This window comes from Mesocricetus auratus, unplaced genomic scaffold, assembly GCF_017639785.1.
Source record: "Mesocricetus auratus isolate SY011 unplaced genomic scaffold, BCM_Maur_2.0 Super-Scaffold_100008, whole genome shotgun sequence".
NCBI classification, from domain to species: Eukaryota; Metazoa; Chordata; class Mammalia; order Rodentia; family Cricetidae; genus Mesocricetus; species Mesocricetus auratus.
In genome coordinates, this window is record NW_024429192.1 from 72,125,222 (window position 1) to 72,144,932 (window position 19,711).

At 42.4% G+C, this 19,711-nt stretch overlaps 2 long non-coding RNA genes and 2 pseudogenes across 2 annotated transcripts; 3 read left to right on the plus strand and 1 right to left on the minus strand.

Annotated features, from left to right (window-relative positions):
• The first annotated feature begins 1,319 nt into the window (after positions 1-1,319).
• Positions 1,320-7,439, plus strand: LOC121141802. Its single transcript, XR_005878737.1, has 2 exons — positions 1,320-1,474; positions 7,108-7,439. It is a non-coding gene; the product is annotated as an uncharacterized LOC121141802 (long non-coding RNA).
• A 540-nt stretch (positions 7,440-7,979) lies between these two features.
• LOC101827604 lies at positions 7,980-8,464 on the minus strand (annotated as a pseudogene).
• Positions 8,465-14,226: 5,762 nt separating this feature from the next.
• Positions 14,227-16,366, plus strand: LOC121141803. Its single transcript, XR_005878738.1, has 3 exons — positions 14,227-14,524; positions 15,862-15,956; positions 16,111-16,366. It is a non-coding gene; the product is annotated as an uncharacterized LOC121141803 (long non-coding RNA).
• A 1,150-nt stretch (positions 16,367-17,516) lies between these two features.
• On the plus strand, positions 17,517-19,458 carry LOC121132764 (annotated as a pseudogene).
• Positions 19,459-19,711: the final 253 nt, after the last annotated feature.

Consider the following 19,711-nt stretch of genomic DNA (forward strand, 5'->3'; position numbering starts at 1 on the left):
GCCTACAATCCACAACCCCAGAAATGCTAGGCAACAAGGAGGCCCTAAGAGAGACATACATGGACACCACCTGAGAGGAGAGGAAGAGAACAAGATCTCCTGAGTAAATTCTGGGTATGGGGGAAGGAAGTGGAGAGGAGTGGAGAAGGGGAACCAGAGGGGAACATGAGGAATCAGGAAGGTCAACGCGGGGGAAGTACAGAGGGGAACAAGGGCAGAGAGGCAAACTAGGTCCAATTCCTTGAAAAACCAACATGACTAAATAAAATGTAAGCCAAACAAATAAAGTACTCAGTTTACTACTTATGTTGAGTAAATAGGGGACCAAAGAAGAATTACAGAGAGAAAAATAAAGTCCCCTGCCACCTTTAACCACTTGCAAGGTTGATCTTCACTTCAATATTGCCAAGAACACAAGGAAACAATTTCCACAGTTTAGTAATGAAGACAACAAAGAAATTTTGTCAGAGGGCAAAGAAAACTGGGCTCCATCATCCATGGTCCTAGAAATAACACATTTTTGTATGGGGTACTCTGGAATGACACAACTACTGCAATTAATAAAACAACCATCCCACCACCCTCTTATGAGACCTAGGGATTCTGGTGAAAAATAACATCAGGATCTTATGAGACAGAAGTGATGACACTTCTTCCTCTGAGGCTCATAGTGGTATCTCACATGTCCTCGGATGCCTTGGAAACAGAGCATCTTGTTATAGCATCAATGTCAGTGAGTGAGCATATCTTTTAAATCCACCAGGCTCAGTTTAAACCAAAAGGAACTGAACACCATGAGTGCAGAGATGATGAGGATCATAACAGGCAAATGTTGATACCGAAGGTTAGGTACCGAGTCTACAGGACATCAAACAGCCCTACATTACTTTCTGACTAGCCAAACCAGTGTCCATAACACAGAGACCACAAATCTTCCTAAGTCTATCATTGTCTTTGTCAGGATTTATCATTGCCATTAAGGATAAAAGGTCTTTGTCATGGGTTAATGTGTGGCCTGACTGGAGTCACTGGGCACTTAAGACACCCGGGAGACTGTCAATGAAGTGAACACAGTTGCCTCTGCCTCACACTCTGCTGCCAGTGTCAGCAGCTAAGCCCACCGCCAGGCTGTGCCAGATACTCTGAAAGCCCAAAAAAAAACACCCTCTGTCTCTCTGAGGTGGGATTATGGCATAGATTTGTCAGGAGCCATGAAAAAGAACTAGACAATGGTGATAGGATTGGGCTGGCTATGATTGGTCCACATTCATGTGATCTCACAGGGAGCCACTGTGAGATATGACAGCCCCCCACCCATCTAAAGGACCAACTGGTCCTGGATCTTTTCCTCATTCTGCTGTGAACCTGTTAGTAGGCTACGAAGCAGTTGGATTCAGAGTTTGTTCTGAGAGCTTTCGTTTTTTAGTATTATCTTTGGAATTGAACATCTGTGATCTGCACTGACCTGAACATCGTGAGTTTACTTACTGGGTGTTGGATTGATACCTGGATTTGGATTTACTGTTTATACTTTTGGATTTACTTTGCATATTTGCTTCTGTTTTGTGTTTATGCCAACCCTTTTCTATTATCTACTCATTTACCTTTTCATTTTGTACGTTGTTTATTTCTTTACCTTAAAACTTCTGTTATGGCCATGAGAAAAGGAATGCATTGGTGGGAGATGCAAAGAGGAAAACAGAAGTTTTAAGGTAAAGAGAAACCCTGTCTCGTAAAACCAAAAAAAAAACCTTCTGTTAGTGTAAATTAGCAATAAAAAGGAGGAGTTTCAGGATTCCATGATCTTGGATCCTACCCACCAGCTTTGTGACTTCCCTGTGTTTATCAAGTCCCCTATCACAGTAAGAATCTTCCGCTGCATCATGCCACTCATAAGACAAAACATATCGTGGGGGATTTTGAAGGACAGCACATTTCCTCATGGACTCAGAGTGCCAAGGACAAGGTACCATCACTTTGATAACCATAAATATGAACTTAAGATAAAGGGACTGAGTTAACATGAATGTAGAAACTAGGAGGTCTATAGCACTCAGAGCCATTAGAGAATGTAAGTGTCTAGGTGAAAGGGACATTGAAGAAGCGTATGTGTTCTCTCTCTCTCTAGTGAATAAGTACATCTCTCATTCAGGTCAGCACAAAGCTCACTGAGGCAACTCATGGTGTTACTGCTGCTCTCATTATAGTCAAATGTCCTCCTTAAAGTTCAAATGACAGAGGACTCCCAACATGTCTCTGAATTTCTGATCTCTTTTGGGGGGGGTGCTATCTGGGGAGGTTGTGAAACACCTGGGTGGCAGAACCCAGAAGGAGAAATTGGGTCATTAGCGGCAATGGAATTTGCAAAGGCAATGCTACAATGTTTGAGATCCAACTTCCCCAGTCACCTTCCATGCCTTTCCTGTCCTTGGAGAGCCAGAGCATACATATGACCTATGTATCTTATGTACTTATGTAGCTTTTCCTCAAGGGTTTAGTTATGGCCATGAGAAAAGGAATGCATTGGTGGGAGATGCAAAGAGGAAAAACATCTTTGAGTTGTGAATAGCCTGAAAGGGATTTGCAGTGACCTCACTAGAGCATTGTGAGGTCTTTCAGACCCTGCCCATTGACGGCACTGGCTGGTCTGAGTCTTGTACTCACACTGCAGAGGTGTTGCTTGTTGGACTGCAAGGAGTTAGGACTAAGAAAGCACACCATGTAAACTTTTAAAACTGATTACTTGGAAACAGACATAGTTGATCTGATTTGACCTCAGAAATTTGAGTTTCTTTCCTGCTTTGTTGGTTTTGATCTACATCTCTTGAATTATTTTGTATGAATTTGTCTGTGAATTTCGTTTCTTCTTTTCTATATCATATAATTCTACTGTGCTAGTTAAGGGCTGCCATCTTTTAGAGTCCATCCAAAGGAGTTTAAGAAATAGGAATTGAATACCAGGAGTGTAGAGGTCATGATGTCTGTATTACTGGATTATTAGAGACCCTATAATCAAATGAAAATCCCATTGAAACCAAGTGTAGGTTCACAATCTCACTAGTCCTGACCCAAAGTCTTGAGTCTGTCCTCTTTGTACTATGGGACTTAGCATGAATAAAGACAAAATGTACTCCTCAAGGATAGGCGTGAAATCCTCACACTTCCTCACATTGTCTGAATGCTTATTCTCTGGTATGGAGTGCTCATTGGTCTGGGAAGTCAAGAAACCCTAAAACACTAGAGAACAGCAGGAGGAATTATGTGACTGCCCACATCCCCATTCCACTTACCAGCTCCTCCCAAATACCATGCCTTCCCTCTTCTCTGAGAGAATTGGAGAAGGGATACCTTTTGTCCCTTAAGTTGCATCTTGTCAAGGATTTGTTAACTGTCTTGATCAAGTAATGCAGTCCCTAGTATTAGATAAACTATTTTGGGTTATTACCTGCAGTTACTTGTCCATCCCTTCCAGTGACATCACTTGAGCTTTGTGAGAAATGAAAGAAATCCATTCATAGAAGACATTGCAGTATAATGGGGTTAATCCTGAAGCTGCAGAGAAACTCAAGTTGGATGAAGAGATACTGTAACCCAGCATTGCTATTGGCATACGTGGGTTTTCCTAGTTTCATAGACCTTGACATTGGGAGTTTTCCTCTCTGGTATTATAGATTCCGTGTTCTGAGTTTCCTTTGGATTCACAAACTCACCCCTTGTTTTTGACTCACAGATTTCTTCTTCTGTTCATTTGTTCTTTAAACAAATTGTTTTTTGATAAATTTGCTAGACCATGTTGTATACTGGTTTCTTTTTTATTATTCCAAACATTAACTGTGTCAAGCAAGAAACACCCCTGTGGCACATGTACATGTGCATATTGCGAACTGGATGTTTCATCAGATGATTTTCATCTGCTGTGTTATATTGCACCACTCACTGGCATGTGCTTACTCTTTGCCCTTTTGTTTGAGATACTGTCTACCGAATTGTGGATCATTATTCTTGGGATATATATGGAACATTTATATTACAACCCATGCTATATTGTAAAAGGAGGGGTTTTTTGTAAATGGAGTTCTTAATTGAAATGGATAATTAAAAACCCACAGTCGAATATAGAGGGAAACACTGAGATCAAAGACGAGGAGCAAGCCACTGCCACACCTTAGCTCCTTAGCATCTCAGCAGAAGAGAGAACAAGTTCTGTTCTCTCTGCTTATATCCTGATTCTGTCCAGGTACCTCACTTCCTGTCTGTCTGTACAGACCTCCAGCCCTGTATTGTTAACTAGTGACAAGCTCCATATTCTGACATTCAGAAAGGCTTTATTGGTACAAGGAAGGTCTCACCACACCATATTCATGTGTATTTTACAAAATAACACAATTCCATTGTATGTGACTGAGCATGGGTGTGTGTGTTTGTGTGTGTGTGTGTTTGTGTGTGTGTGTGTGTGTGTGTGTGTGTGTGTGTGTGTGTGTGTGTGTGTGTGTTTATGGTTTGGCATCAGGGTACTACTGGCTTTTGACAATGTTTGGAATGATCCGTCCTTGTGTGCTTAGTGAAGCAGCATGAGGATCATTGACCTCCATTGCCCCTTAGAAACAGCAGGTAATTTATTCAATCTATTGGTCCTGGGATGTCAGTGTTAGGAGAGACAGTATTACTCTTCCAATCTTGCACCCATATCAATCTCTTCACATGTTCCGTAAGCTCCTGAATTTCTCATCATATGCAGGGTGCAGTAGTGGGTAGGCAGCAGGGGATGCATGTTTGGTATCCTGATATATCAGTGGTGAGTTCTGGTTGTGAATTGAGCAGTATCTGTCTTTGAGGATTGTCAATCTCTGGAGTAGAAGGTTGACAGAAACCCCGAGGGGTCTCATGAATTTTACACATCTCTTTCCTCTCTCACATTTCAATAATTTGTGTCTTCCTTTGGGTGATTCATGTCAAGAGCTTCTCAGATTGGTTCGTCCTTCAAAGGACGGGATCATCTTTCTCTGACCTTTGTTTCAAACTCAAGAGTACAATTACTTCCTCCATGAACTTTCTTTTTTTCTAACATGAGAGTATTTATTGGCTGCTGAGTTGTGAAGTATGTACCTTTAAGGACAAACTCCTGTATTAATGCATTTTCAAAGTGTCCTGTCTCTTCTGCAGCTAAAACCTTATGTGGAAAGTAAGCATGCCCAGACGATTTCCTTTTTGCCATCTTTATAATACAGGCTGAGCATACCCCCAAAGTGTCTCTATCTACCATTTTAGCTTTGGAAATGTGTGCTTCAGAACCCTGAGCTGAGCATGCTCAAAAATATGTCCACTGTCTTTCCTTCTTAAACTGAATGTGCTCCCTGCATGAGTGTTCCAGGAACATGTACACCATTACAGAGCTTTCCCATGTAAAATCCCTTTGGTGTTTTCACTCAAAGAAAGTGCTGCTTGGGGAAGAAAGCAATTCTGCTGTTCCCTTACCTACTGCAGGGAGCCAACTTCCCTCACTTTCATTTCTTTTTTAAGTATATTTTTATTTAAATTAGAAACATGCATGCTTCAAATGTCAATCCCAGCTCCCCCCTTCTCCCTCCACCAGCACCACCCCCACTCCCCACCTCCAGCACAATCCCCACATCGCCAGGGATGGTGAGGCCCTCCTTGGGGGGATCTCCAGAGTCTGTCAATTCATCCAGGGAAGGACCTAGGCCCTTCCCCATGTGTACAGGCTGAGAAAGCATCCCTCCATGTGGAGTGGGCTCCCAAAGTTCATTTGAATGCCATGGTGAACACTAGTCTACTACCCAAGGCACCAGAGATTTCTGAGGCCTCCTCACTGACACTACATTCATGGAGTCTGGATCAGTCCCCTGTTAGCCTCTTAGTCATCAGTCTGGGGTTCAAGAGCTCCCCCTTGTCCAGTCAACTGTCTTTGGGGTTTCACCAGCACAGTCTTGGCTGCCTTGCTCATCACTCCTCCATCTCTGTCACTGGATTCCAGGGGGTCAGTTCAGTGTTTAGCTGTGTGTATCTGTCTCTGCTTCCATTAGTCACAGGATGAAGGTTCTAGGATGTCACATAAGGTAGTCATCAACACCAGGTGGGGGCTATTAATGTAGTCTCTCCGCTATTACTTAGTTTTCCAGTTGGTGTTATCCTTATACATCTCTGGAAATCTCACTAGTGTCAGCTCTCTCCTCAAAGCTATAATGACTCCAGCTATTATGGTATCTCTCATCCTGATCTCCTCTATTTTTACCCTGACTCAACCTTCTTGCTCCCCCATGTCTTCTTCTATCCTCCTCTTATCTTGGTTCCCTCTCTTCTCCCCCCTTGTTCCCAATCTGCTCAGGAGATCTTGTCTCTTTCCACTTCTATGGGGTATAATGCATATCTCATGGGAACTTCCCTATTTCCCAAACTCACTGGCCCAGGGATTATAAGCTGACACTCCCCTGAACCATGTCTAAAATCCATATATGAGTGAATACATGCCATGTTTGTCTTTGTGTGACTGGGTTACCTCACTCAGGATGCTTTCTTCTAGTGACATCCATTTGCCTGCAAAGTTCAAGATTCCATTGTTTTTTTCCGCTGAGTAGTACACCATTGTGCACATTTTCTCTATCTAGGTTGCTTCCAGGATCTAGCTATTACAAATAATGCTGCTATGAACATAGTGGAATGGACATCCTTGTTGTATGAATAGGCATCATTTGGGTATATGCCTAAGAGTAGAATTGCTGGGTCGTGTGGTAGACTGATTCCCATTTTCCTGAGGAATCGCCATGCTGATTTCCAAAGTGGCTGTACAACTTTGCACTCCCACCAGCAATGGACGAGGGTTCCCCTTTATCCACATTTGATTTTTGACATTCTGACAGGAGTAAGATATCATCTCAGGGTTGTTTTGATTTGCATTTCCTTAATGGCTAAGGATGTTGAGCACTTTCTCAAGTGTCTTTCAGCCATTTTAGTCTCCTCAATTGAGAAATCTCTATTTAGTTCAGTCCCCCACTTTTTTTTATTAACCTAAATATTTTTATTAAAATTAATTTTGAAAACAAAATGACAGCATTGTTTCACATTTGTGCAACTTTTTTCTGACAACAGAAGGCAGCTGGAGTCTGAGATCTGCTTTGAAGTAAATGAAGAATGCTTTCACCAGGAACTGCACAGAAGGAAAGATTTCAGAACCCCTGTAGAACCACAGCAACAAAACCATTTCTCAGTAGAGACCAGAGCCACTGACAGCATCAGAATGACAACTACTTCCATGGCCAGTATGTTTAAAGGAAACTTGAGGTCTTGTTAACACAATTTGAACTTTTTTTTACTTATTTAGGCCAGGGTCTTGGCCAAACACCATAATATTGAGCAATACCCCCCAACCCCCAAGCCCACAAACTGGAATTTGTTTTGGAAATAAAGTCTCCTGGACTCCAGGGATCCTTTTTCTTGGTTCCCAAGTACCTGGAATTACAGGCATATACTCAAACTGTCAAAACATCAGTTTTTAACTTGAGTTTAAAATTCACAATATTACCAGCCAAGATTACATAGTAGGATTTTTTTAAGTTTTGTTCCAAACTAGAGAATGCAACACGCTGTACATAACCAGCACTGACTCTGTAGTGTTTCAGAGTTTACCAACCCCATTTGCTCATCCTTAGGCTCCCTCATGAGACGAAGGTCCAGAGCAGACCTGGTTGGTCCAAGACCATCACTGAGGCTGTGGGCTGAGTCCCATGTCCTTCCTCATTCAGCTGCCCGGTGCTATCTCAGAAGGAAGACAGAGCCCTCGGTGTTTCCGGGTGCGAGTGACCCCCAATTCCAGCCCTTACAGGTTCCTGTGACCTTGTGATGATGCACCCACAGGACACCTCCGTTCTGGTGATGACTGCACTTTTTGGGTTTTTTTCTGGCATTGAAGAGGCCCCTTCTCAGGTCACTCTTTCCACACACACGAGACAGTAACCATTCTCGAACTTAACGGCTTTATTTGACACAAAATACAATATGGCTGTGGGAACAGCAAACTCCAAAAGCAAAGGAAAGAAAAAAAACCACGGTTCTATCTAATTTATAATTAACAGGAAGGTAAGTCACTACATCAGTAACAAATGGGTGAGCTTTAGGGAGAGTCATTTCTAGTGCCCATACTTTTGGAATTCCCACTCTCTGCTGTCCAAGGGACACACCTGCCTTGTTTTGAGCCATCGGGAGATGCAGTGGAAATGAAAAGCATGATTACAGACTCCCCACGCAACAGTACACTCTTCGGAAGTGGCAGATGCCTGCTTGGCCTGACATTCAATGCAAAGATCCACAATGTGGTTCCTGCAGATGGCACAGTTATCAACCACAATATCCCAGGCCCAGAGGGCTACTGCATTCCACTTTTTCACTTCAAAGCGCTTCTTGCCCACGCTGCTGTTGGGGTATCCACATCCATCACTGCTGCCATTTTGGAAACACCCAGTCCCCTACTTTTTAATTGGATCTTTGATGTTTTGGACACTTGCTTCTTGAGTTCTTTGTAAAGTTTGGAGATCAGCCCTCTGTCAGATGTAGGGTTAGTGAATACCTTTTCCTAATCTGTAGGTTGCCTTTTTGTCTTGCTGACTGCATCCTTTGCCTTACAGAAGCTATTCGGTTTCAGGAGGTTCCATTTATTAACTGTCGATCTCAGTGTTTGTGCTACTGGTGTTATGTTCAGGAAGCAGTCTTCTGTACCAATTCATTCAAGGGTACCACCCACTTTCTCTTCTAACAGGTTCGGTGTGGATTTATATTGAGGTCTTTGATCCATTTGGACTTAAGTTTTGTGAATGGCGATAGACATGGATCTATCTGCAGTCTTCTACATGCCAATATCCAGTTATGCCAGCATCATTTGTTGAAGATACTATCTTTTTTCCATCGTATAATTTTAGCTTCTTTGTCGAAAATCAGCTGTTCATAGGTTTGTGGATTAATCTCAGAGTGTTCAATTCGATTCCACTGGTCTACCTGTCTATTTTTGTGCCAATGCCAAGATGTTTTCAGGACTACAGCTCTATAATAGAGCTTGAAGTCAGGAATGGTGATGCTTCCAGATGTTGCTTTGTTGAGCAGGGTTGTCTTGGATATCCTGGGTCTTTTGTTTTGCCATGTAAAGTTGAGAATTGTTCTTTCAATGTCTGTGAAGAATGTGCTGGGATTTTGATGGGGATTGCATTGAGTCTGTAGATTGCTTTTGGAAAGATTGCCATTTTTACTACATTGATCCTACCTATCCAAGAGCATGGGAGATCTTTCCATTTTCTGGTGTCTTCTTTAATTTCTTTCTTTAAAGACTCAAATTTCTTGCGATACAGGTCTTTTACTTGTTTGGTTAGCGTTACCCCAAAGTATTTTATCCTGTGTGTGGCTATTGTAAGGGGTGATGTTTCCCTCATTTTTTTCTCAGCCCTCTTATCTTCTGTATATAGTAGGGCTACTGATTTTCTTGAGTTGATTTTGTATCCTGCCACTTTGCTGAAGTTGTTACTCAGCTGTAAGAGTTCCCTGGTAGAGTTCTTTGGGTCATTTATGTAAACTATCATATCATCTGCAAATAGTAAAAATTTGACCTCTTCCTTTCCAATTTGTATCCCCTTGATCTCCTTTTGTTGTCTTATTGCTCTAGATAGAACTTCGAGTACACTATTGAAGAGGTATGGGGAAAGGGGACAGCCTTGTCTTGTTCCTGATTTTAGTGGAATCACCTTGAGTTTCTGTCCATTTAGTTTGATGTTGGCTGTTGGTTTGCTGTGTATAGTTTTATTATGTTTAGGTATGTTCCTGTTATACCATCTCGCCCTGAACTGTTTTTGGTTGGGAGACTTTTAATGACTGCTTCTATTTCCTTAGGTGTTATAGGTCTATTTAGATTGCTTATCTGTTATTGATTTAATTTTGGCAGGTGATATCTATCCAGGAAGTCATCATTTCCTTTAAATTTTCGAATTTTGTGGAGTACAGGTTTTTAAAGTATGACCTGATGATTCTCTGGATTTCCTTAGTGTCCATTGTTATGTCCCCCTTTTCATTTCTGATTTTAATAATTTGCATGTTCATATTCTGCTGTTTGGTGAGTTTGGATAAAGGTTTGTCTATCTTGTTGAATTTCTAAAAGAACCAACTCTTTGTTACATTGATTCTTGGTATTGTTGTCCTAGTTTCTGCTTTATTGATTTCAGGCCTCAATTTGATTATTTCCTGGCATCTACTCCTCCTGGGTGAGTTTGCTTCTTTGTGTTCTAGAGCTTTCAGATGTGCTGTTAGTTTTCTAGTATAACTATCCTCCAGTTTCTTCATGTGGGCACTTAATGCTATGAACTTTCCTCTTAGCACTGCTTTCAAAGCATCCCATAAGATTGGATATGTTGTGTCTTTATTCTCATTGAATTCTAGAAAGACTTTAATTTCTTTTTTTATTTCTTCTTTGACCCAGGCATGATGCAATAGTGCACTATTCAATTTCCATGAGTTTGTAGGGTTCCTGCAGCTTGTGTTGTTGTTGAACTCTAACTTTAAAGCATGGTGGTTTGACGAGACACATGGAGTTATTCCAACTTTTTTGTACCTATTGAGGTTTGCTTTGTTGCCAAGTATGTGGTCAATTTTTGAGAAGGTTCCATGTGGTGCTGAGAAGAAGGTATATTCTTTTGTGTTTGGATGGAATGTTCTATAGATGTCTGCCAAAACCATTTGCATCATAACCTCTATTAGTTCCTTTGTTTCTTTGTTAAGTTTCTGTCTTGTAGTCCTGTCTAGTTGTGATAGTTGGGTGTTGAAGTCTCCCACTATTAGTGTGTGAGGTTTTGTGTGTGGTTTGAGTTTTAGTAATGTTTCTTTTACGAATGTGGATGCCTTTGTATTTGGGGCATAGATGTTCAGAATCAAGACTTAAACATTGGTGGAGTTTTCCTGTGATGAATATGAAATGACCTCCTTCATCTCTTTTGATTGATTTCAGTTTAAAGTCTAGATATTAGGATTGCTACCGCTGCTTGTTTCTTTGGGCCATTTGATTGGAAAAATCTTTTCCCAACCCTTAACTCTGAAGTAATGTCTGTCTTTGAGGCTGAGGTGTGTTTCTTGTATGCAGCAGAAGGATGGATTCTGCCTTCAAATCCATTGTTAGCTAGTGCCTTTTTATGGGTGAGTTAAGACCATTAATACTGAGGGATATTAATGACCTTTGATTGCTCATTCTCGTTTGTTTTGGAATGGTTGTTCTTGGTAGAACTGTATGTGTATTTCCACCCCTTTTCTCTTTTGGGTATTGGTAAAGTGGGATTATCTATTTCCTATGTTTTTCTGGTTGTAGTTAACTTCTTTGGCTTGGAGTTTTCCTTCCAGAAATTTGTGTAGGGCTTGGTTAGTGGATGTGTATTGTTTAAATCTGGTTTTGTCATGGAATATCTTGTTCTCTCCATCTATAGTGATTGAAAGCTTTGCTGGGTATAGTAGTCTGGGCTGGAATCTGTGGTTTCTTAGTGTTGATAGAATATCTATCCAGGACCTTCTGGCTTTCAGAGTTTCCATGGAGAAGTCAGGAGTAATTCTTATAGGTTTGCCTTTATATGTTATTTGACCTTTTTCCTTAGCTGTTCTAAGTATTCTTTCTTTATTTTGTATGCTTGGGGTCTTGATTATTATGTGGTGAGGGGACTTTTTTGTGATCTACTCTATTTTGTGTTCTGTAAGCTTCTTGTACCTTCATTGTCATGTCATTCTTTAGGTTGGGAATGTTTTCTTCTATGATTTTGTTGAATATGTTTTCTGCCCCTTTGAGTTGGGTTTCTTCACCTTCTTCTATACCTATTATTCTTAGGTTTGGTCTTTCGTGGTGTCCCATATTTCCTAGATATTTTGTACTAGGGATTTGTTGGACTTCAGATATCCCTTGATTGATGAATCTATTTCTCCTGGTGTTTCTTCATCACCTGAGATTCTCTCTTCCATCTCTTGTATTCTGTTGGTTATGCTTGCATCTGTAGTACTTGTCTGTTTCCCCAGTTTTTCAATTTCCAGCATTCCTTCAGACTGTTTTTTTTAATTGTCTCCATGTCAGCGTTCAGTCCTTGCATTGTTTGAATTGTTTCTTGTAATTTTTACTTTGTGTTTTCCTCCCTTTCTTCCATTTGTTGGAATTTTTGGTTTGTTTTTTCTTCCACTTCTTTAAGGGATTTTCTCACATCCTCTTTGAGGGCCTCTATCATTTTCAAGAAGGTGTTTTTAAGGTCATTCCCTTCTGCTTCGTCTGCATTGGGATGTACAAGTCTTACTGGTGTAGAATCTCTAGACTCTGGTGGTGTCATATTTGTTTTTCTGTTGCTGAGTGTGTTCTTATAATGCCTTTTCCCCATCACTTCTTCCAATGGGTGTAGAAAGAGTCTCTTCCTCTCCTGGTGGGTAGGTGACCAGGGTTTCCTTTTGGTGGGTGCAAGCAAATCCAATACTCTGAGTCCTCTGCTCTCTGTCCTCTGCCCCGAGTGTGGGTGGAAGTGGACCAGCTCTCTCTTTCAGGCTCCTGGTCATCCGTGGGGTGGGGGAGTAGACCTGGCTGCAGTCCCCAAACCAGGGGATCTGAGAGAGGGCGAGCATGCTCACCTCTGCCCTCTGCCCTGCATTTGGGCTGAATTCCCTGAACTTTCTTATACTTTCTGATACTTCCTTTGGGGTTTGTATTTTTTTAATCTTTGACTTCAAGATGAATAATTGGTATTCTTGAGAGACCTTTGAGTTTCTTGACCTAAAAATTGAGAGCCATAAACTTGTCTCCTAGAGATGACTTTGTTTTTGATTCTAGCATTTGGTGGTGGTGCCATTCTCCACCTGTAAAGGTGGAGGACATGGCAGAGGAAATATCATGGAGTGATCTCAGTGATACCAATGTACAAGCAGCATTGGGACCACTAGGTGCTATGTGGTCTGTCTCAACTCTGGTAAATACTATGTGTTCCCTGAGCCACCTGGAGAAAAACAACTTTGAAACACCTGGAACAAAGAGATTTTATGAAAGCCTTGCCCAAAATGACATGTTTTATGAGCTAAAAAGCAATTATATGATTGGCCAAATAGAAAACCATCGAAAGAGCCATTCCACCAAGAGACCTGCACATTGTTTCACACTCCCTCGATTTCCATTGAAGAGAAGATGGAGTGAGCTGGCTCTGCCCACGTTTTTCACAACCTCTCCACAAAGACCAGGCAACAAAGGCCAGGAGGTAAATGAAAAAAAGTAGCTAGGACTTCTCTAAATCCATCTTACCTGATTTATACATCAGACATTAACTCACCTGTGAATCCTGCCCCACAGAGTGATTGTTTCAAGACAGTAAGAACGTCTGAGGAGACAGAAAATGCTGCATCATTTGGGGAAACACCTGAGGCTGAGATAGAGGAGACCATGACTTTTAGTACTACAACGCTGGATACATTGGGCTCGATAGAAGACAGCAAATGCGAAATAAACCCTGAACCACATGATGATGCCACCATTATGGAGAATGAAGCAAGTGCAGATTTGAGTGACCTTACCAGCCAAATGACAAGAGATCTCACATGTGATGTGTCCCACCCACAGCATGGGAACAACCGATGTGAAATAGTCAATGACATAATGGCTATGGCATTGCAATCTCCATCTACAAATGAAGAGCTCCAGGAGGCACCCATAGCCTCCAACAGCCAAAGAAGAAGGAGCTGGAAAGGGGTGAGGAGGCAGCTTAGGAACCTGTTTCAAAGCTTATGTTGCTGTCTTCTAGCCCCAGAACAAAAGACACAACATCAAGGTATGGAGGGAAAGGAATAGGAAATGGGGTTCAAGGAAATGGTGCAACAAGGCCACAAAATTCACATGGGTATTTGATGTTTCTTTTTCAAAGGCTCTTTGGCACGGATAGGCTGCACACATTTATAAGAGATGAATCATAAGATGTGTCTTATCCTAGAAATAGTTTTCCCACTGAATTCTGATCATGAGGAGTCTGGGGAAGTTGAGCCAGAAGCAGACAGCAGAGGTTGTTTCCAGGCAGAAGGATTCAGGGAGATGGGAGGAAGCAGGGCTTTGTGAAAGGGAGCACAGGTTAGGAAGGGAGGAATCTGGTGGCGAGAGCTGTGGCAGCACAGGGCCACTCTTTTCTAATTCCTTCTATATCCAAGTCAGTGAAACAGTCCTTTGTTTGTGTCTTTTCAAGGGTCGAAGGTGAGGCCCACACATGTGGTTCATAAACCATAGGTCTTTGTTCAGCCTGGTGGGGCATAACAGACACTGGAGGGAACCAGGCCAGAACAGAAAGGAGGTGTGCCCCAAACCTCTTCTACATGCCATACACCTCCAGCAACCTGAGAACAAGCTATGTCAACATCCTCCCATGAAGAGAGGGAGGCTTGATTTCATTGGTCTGCAGCACCAGTGGCTGGGCAATGGAGCCAGCCCCTTATTCACCTGGGCATGAAGAGGAATCCATCCTGCTCCACAGTCCACAGAAGGAAAGTAAGTGCCCTACATGACTCTGGGTCCACATCAACTTCTCCCCTCTTTTCTGTCAACAGAATTAATGAGAAGATTCAAAGAAATCTTTTCACTCCTTACTGTTAGGTGTTAATGAGGGACAGTAAGAGGAGGGGAGAGGAAGAAGAGGGGAGCATATCATAAGAGAAAAGCAGAGGAGGAAAGGGCATGCATGTGAATGAAGAGGAGGAGATCTGTCCAGAGGAAATTCCAGTGTAACAGAAGGAAAGTAAGGGATGAGTATGGGGCTGATGAGAGGGGCCACATCCAAGCAGGAGAAGGATCAAAACTTCCCTGAAGGAGTTTTGGGGTTTATGAGACATGGGCACACAAAACAAGAAGACCATATCTTTCTTGTGCAATCCAGCCTGATTGCTGCCTGGTAATTCTGCTCTTGTCCTGAGATGCTCAGTCAAGGTGTGACTACAAATAACAGAAGCCTCATGCTTCCCAGGAGTCTGTTCCTATGTCTCTCTGACCCAGTCTTGGAATGATCTCATGAAATCTGTGTATTTCTCTTCAAAGCCTTCTTCCTTCAGGACTCAAGATGCTATTCCCCCATCCAAGGATTATTCAAACATACAAATTTCATGTCCCCATAAGGGATTCCTTGACTCTGAGTAAAGGACAAGATAGTTCTTTCTACTGTGAATAGGTAAGTAGAGATTTATAGGACTGTGGACCATCACTGCCCAGACAACGCCAGTTAACTTGACAATTTTCTGAGTCTATTGCCTCCTTTGGGATTAGGAATAGAATGAAACTTCATGGTCAAGGAGTTACAGGTGCACAGCTGAGGTATTGTGTGCAACTTGGCTGGGTGAGCTGTCTGCAGTCTTCTCCTGCCCACCCTTCCCATAGGGAGCATGTTCTTGTGTCACCAGAGGCACCCCAGCTTACATGATTTCTGTAGTAGTCTACTCTTGCAGGACCATTCAGGGGTAGTAAACTGGTGTCCACTGTGTATCTCCTGTGGTAGAACATGAGAGCATGAGTTTCCGCATCCTAATCTTGATGTACACCAACCATTTGTACTTCTCTGCAGATCTTGATGGTCCTTTGTGACTGCTTATCAGTTTGTGCGGGATACACTTGATTGATCACATCTTGCACCTGTAGCCATGATCAAGTCCTACATGGCAGCTTGCTCAGCCTAGTTCTACTGACAGTCATAGTAGCTCATTATCTTATTCTAATACTTCTCCCTTTACATGTTACTTGGACTTTTTCTCTTACATACTTTCATATTCTTATATTCTTTAGATTATATTGTGCTGAGTATAATTTCCTTTTACTTTTGAAATTCTTGTCCAAACTAGCCAACTGTGAATGTCCTGTGAAGCTGGACCTCAGCTAATGTGAACAACAACATTCCTCCTTGGATCAGGTTTCAAAGGGAAGCCATACTGTGCAGGTATGCTTGCTCTGACTTTTCTGTGAGCATCTACCCTTCTGGTAAGAACTGACTTCATTGAAAAACTTAATTGGGAGTTGTGATCTCTTTTTTGTGTCCTCATGACTTTTTCCAACAGACTCCAGCTGTTTTTATTATTCTATATATGTATCAGGTAATATAGGCACCCTGCACATCTGTGAGTTGTGACCTGATAGAGGAAGTCTGAATATTACATTCAAGTCTGGCAAGCTGAGTTTCTCAAGGTGACAGAGACAAGAGGATTCTGAGCATCCTGGAGCTTGATCCTTCTTCATGTCTGCAACAGTTTGTGTCTACACTGATGCTTTTAAAGCAGCTTCAGCGCACATTATCTTTTAGCTTTCATTCGATTACTCTAAGTGATCATAAAATGTAATAAAACAGACAACAATGGATACACTTGACCAGTACTATATCCAAATGCTTCCCATAGAATATATCATGAAATGGAATCCTTTGGAGTTGGCACTGTTCTATTAAATCTATGAATATCATTCTCTGCTTGGTGCATTTCACTGATAGAGAATGATTTTGTGAATGATTTTGTGAAGTTCTGTGTCTGAATTGTGTCACATGTTTTCATGTCTCTTGTGGTTAATATGTAACTAACCTCAATCAGTTCCTCAGACATGCATTGTTTCCTAAGTCACTGTCAACAACCCGTCTTGTACCCTGTATTATCACCTGCTTTCACAACTCAGGTTTAGTGGGTCATTGCTATACCTCCAAGATCTTTCCCATTTCTGCCTTTCCCTAGCTCTCTTCTGTTGGTTTATATCAGTCACATTCAAATGTGGTCTTCAAGCATAAGGGTATGCACAGGTTCAGCACAAAACAATTTTCACAGTTGAGTGGCTAATGGCAGAGGAGACATTGGGCAGAAATGTGGTTAAATATCTCTAGAACACATTGACATGTTTGCTTTAAAGCCATGTATGTCTTCTCAGCCCTGGTTTTGCACTATGCCTAACATCTGCATAAGTCCCTGTATTGGTATTTGCTGTCTTTTCTAGGTCATGCTTTGTCATCTCCTGGGACATTTATCCAGGTCTACCTCACTACTGAAAGCCCCTGTTACACACAGCCTCCCAAACAGGTGCCTCCTCCTCTATATTATAAAGACATATCTATTCATCCTTGGTCTGATGAACTTCTGTGAAAGGTGATGACTACTCTGAGACTTAAAGGAGTGTGCTGGGTCTCTGGCGATTCTGCAGGACAGGTGCTCACATGTGGTAGCTGTAACAGACATGGCTCCTGATGACTGAGTCCTCCACTCTTTGTGATGATCAGGATCTGAAAGAGGTCTTGCCCCAGAAGCCTGGATGTGTTACCACCTGCTTTTATATTCCATGGGACAAAGTCATTCACTTCACCTCCTTGCTGTTTCAGGAACTCACACTGTGAATCAATCACTGGGAGGAGTTAAGGAGAACTCAGTTGCATGGCTAGGCCTCTACTGTGAGGTCCCTGGAGATGAGATAATGAGGTATCCCAGACAGAATACCCTGGTCTAAGAAGCAGTAGGACATACCGACCATGGCTTGGACTTTTCCATCTTCATTTTTCTATCACACAGTACAGGTAGAGACAGGCCTAAGGATACTAGGGAGGACTCCTATACTTAGTCCCTTCTGGTTCAGATCCCCAAGAACTTGTACCTCAACTGTGCTGTTCATGACAGGGGATATCCTTCTGTATCCAGAGAATATATGTTGCTTTTCTTGGTGGGTAAATAAAATTTATTTGAACAATGGCCAGGCAGAATTTAACCGTGTAGGAAAGCCAAAAAGATATGAAGACAGAAAGAATGTATGGTCAGAGACATGGCATGTAGTCACCAGAGGCATAAGATGTGAGGTACCAAGGCACAAGCATCATGGTAAAATATACAACATTAGAAAGGTATAAATTTAGATGTAGAGCTAGCCAGTAAGAAACCTAAGCCATCGGCCAAAGGTTATAACTAATATTTGGCCTATGTGAGAACTAAGAGATGGGATGGAAAACGTCCCACTACATTTCACTGAGATTTCTGCTTTGGCACATTCCTTTTCTCAGGCTGTATTGGCAGAAACATCCTCATTCTCCATGTCTCTTGTATCAACAGCCAGAATCCCTTGCATCCTGTAGAGTGGCTTCAGTGTTAGTGACAATAACATTAATAGGTACCAGCAGATGATGCAGGGGAGTGCTCCTTGGGTTGTCCTGCACTACTACTCTGACTCAGACAGGCAGCTGGAGCATGGAATCACCATTGCATTCTCAGAGTCCTTAGAACCCTCAAAACTGCTGAAAACCTACACACTTCTGAACTACAGGTGGAGGGTGAGGCTCAGTATTACTTGTTATCTGGGGAAATAGTGTTTCTCACACTGAAATAGGCAGATGAGAGGAAGTAGGCATAAATTGTACCTTCTGCTAAAAAAATCATTTCTGGTAGAATTCTTGTAGGAGCCAAAGGGAAGGAAATAATGAGGCTTGCCAACATCACCTGTCAAAGCATTTCTCAAGAACTCAGAGGACCAAAGTATTGGTGTTGGCGATGACAGAAGAGTAGGTCTCCCACAAAGGTGCCTCCAAGACATGGAAGGCAAGCAGTGTGTGAGTATTCAGTAGGGTGACTACTCTGAGCCACACCAGATTTACCTGATAGTCTTCAGATACATATCCAGTAGCAAGCACAATGTGGGGCCAGGAGTTCACGTATCAGCAGCATTGCTCTACTTCAGTCATGGCCAGAAGAAGAGTGCAGCCGACCTGCAAGTACTGGTCCTGAGTCCCAGGAGAAAGCAGAGGTGGCTGAGGAGTTGTTCAAAAATCTGGCTAAAGTGTTCAGTTTCATTGACCAAATTCTCCCAAGAAAGTAGCCTTTTTGTCCAGAGCCCTGAAGAAGTCTAGTAGAGTACCTGAGCAATGGGGTCATCCCCACCTCTAAAAGCTTCTGGCCCTCATTCCCTGTGAAGTGCAAAACTACTGTAAGTCTCAGCACTACTTCTGCACTCCACTGTGTGCAAGGGTTGCACCAACATGCTGGACCAGTTCTCCACCACCGAGTGAGGTAAAAATTTTGTACCCCATACTGAGTTACAGTTTCTCTGCTTGAAAAACAAAAACAGTGCACTGGTGGTCTTTACAGTGTATCCCAAGAAGCACCCATCCATCCAGGATGGGCCACCTTTGGTTCAATCCCCACACAATTTCATCTGATTTCTGCTGCTAGCTGTGGACGGTGACAAGCTGACTGTGTTCAGTACCAGCCTTCCCTGCAGAGGGACTCCATTTACAAAGAGTACCTCAACGGGATTGGAAGTTCCTTTTTTAGAGCTGTCAAAGCGGACATCGTCCAATGGAGGCTAGCTTGGGCACCTGCTGTGCTGCCTCATGGTCTCCTCAGAGCTGGTAGAAGGGAACATCAGTCAGGATGACAGCATAAAAGCTTCCTGATCATCTTGGAGATGTTCAAGACCAGCACCAATGGGACTGATTTATTGCCATGCTGAACATGACACCTCTTACCCAGTAGGCTCCTCCTCAGTGCATGTGTAGAGGGGCCAGCTGTGCAGAGTTTGTCCCTATTTATGAATGGTGCTTAAGGGTTGTGTGGCCAAGACCATGTATGTACAAGGTGAATTCCTGCTGGCCAACCATGCCCTTCAGACTTCTGTCAATAAAGTATGGCCCTCCTGTAGCACCCTGCTGTCTCTATTGTCTCTGGTTCATTTTGACAGGCA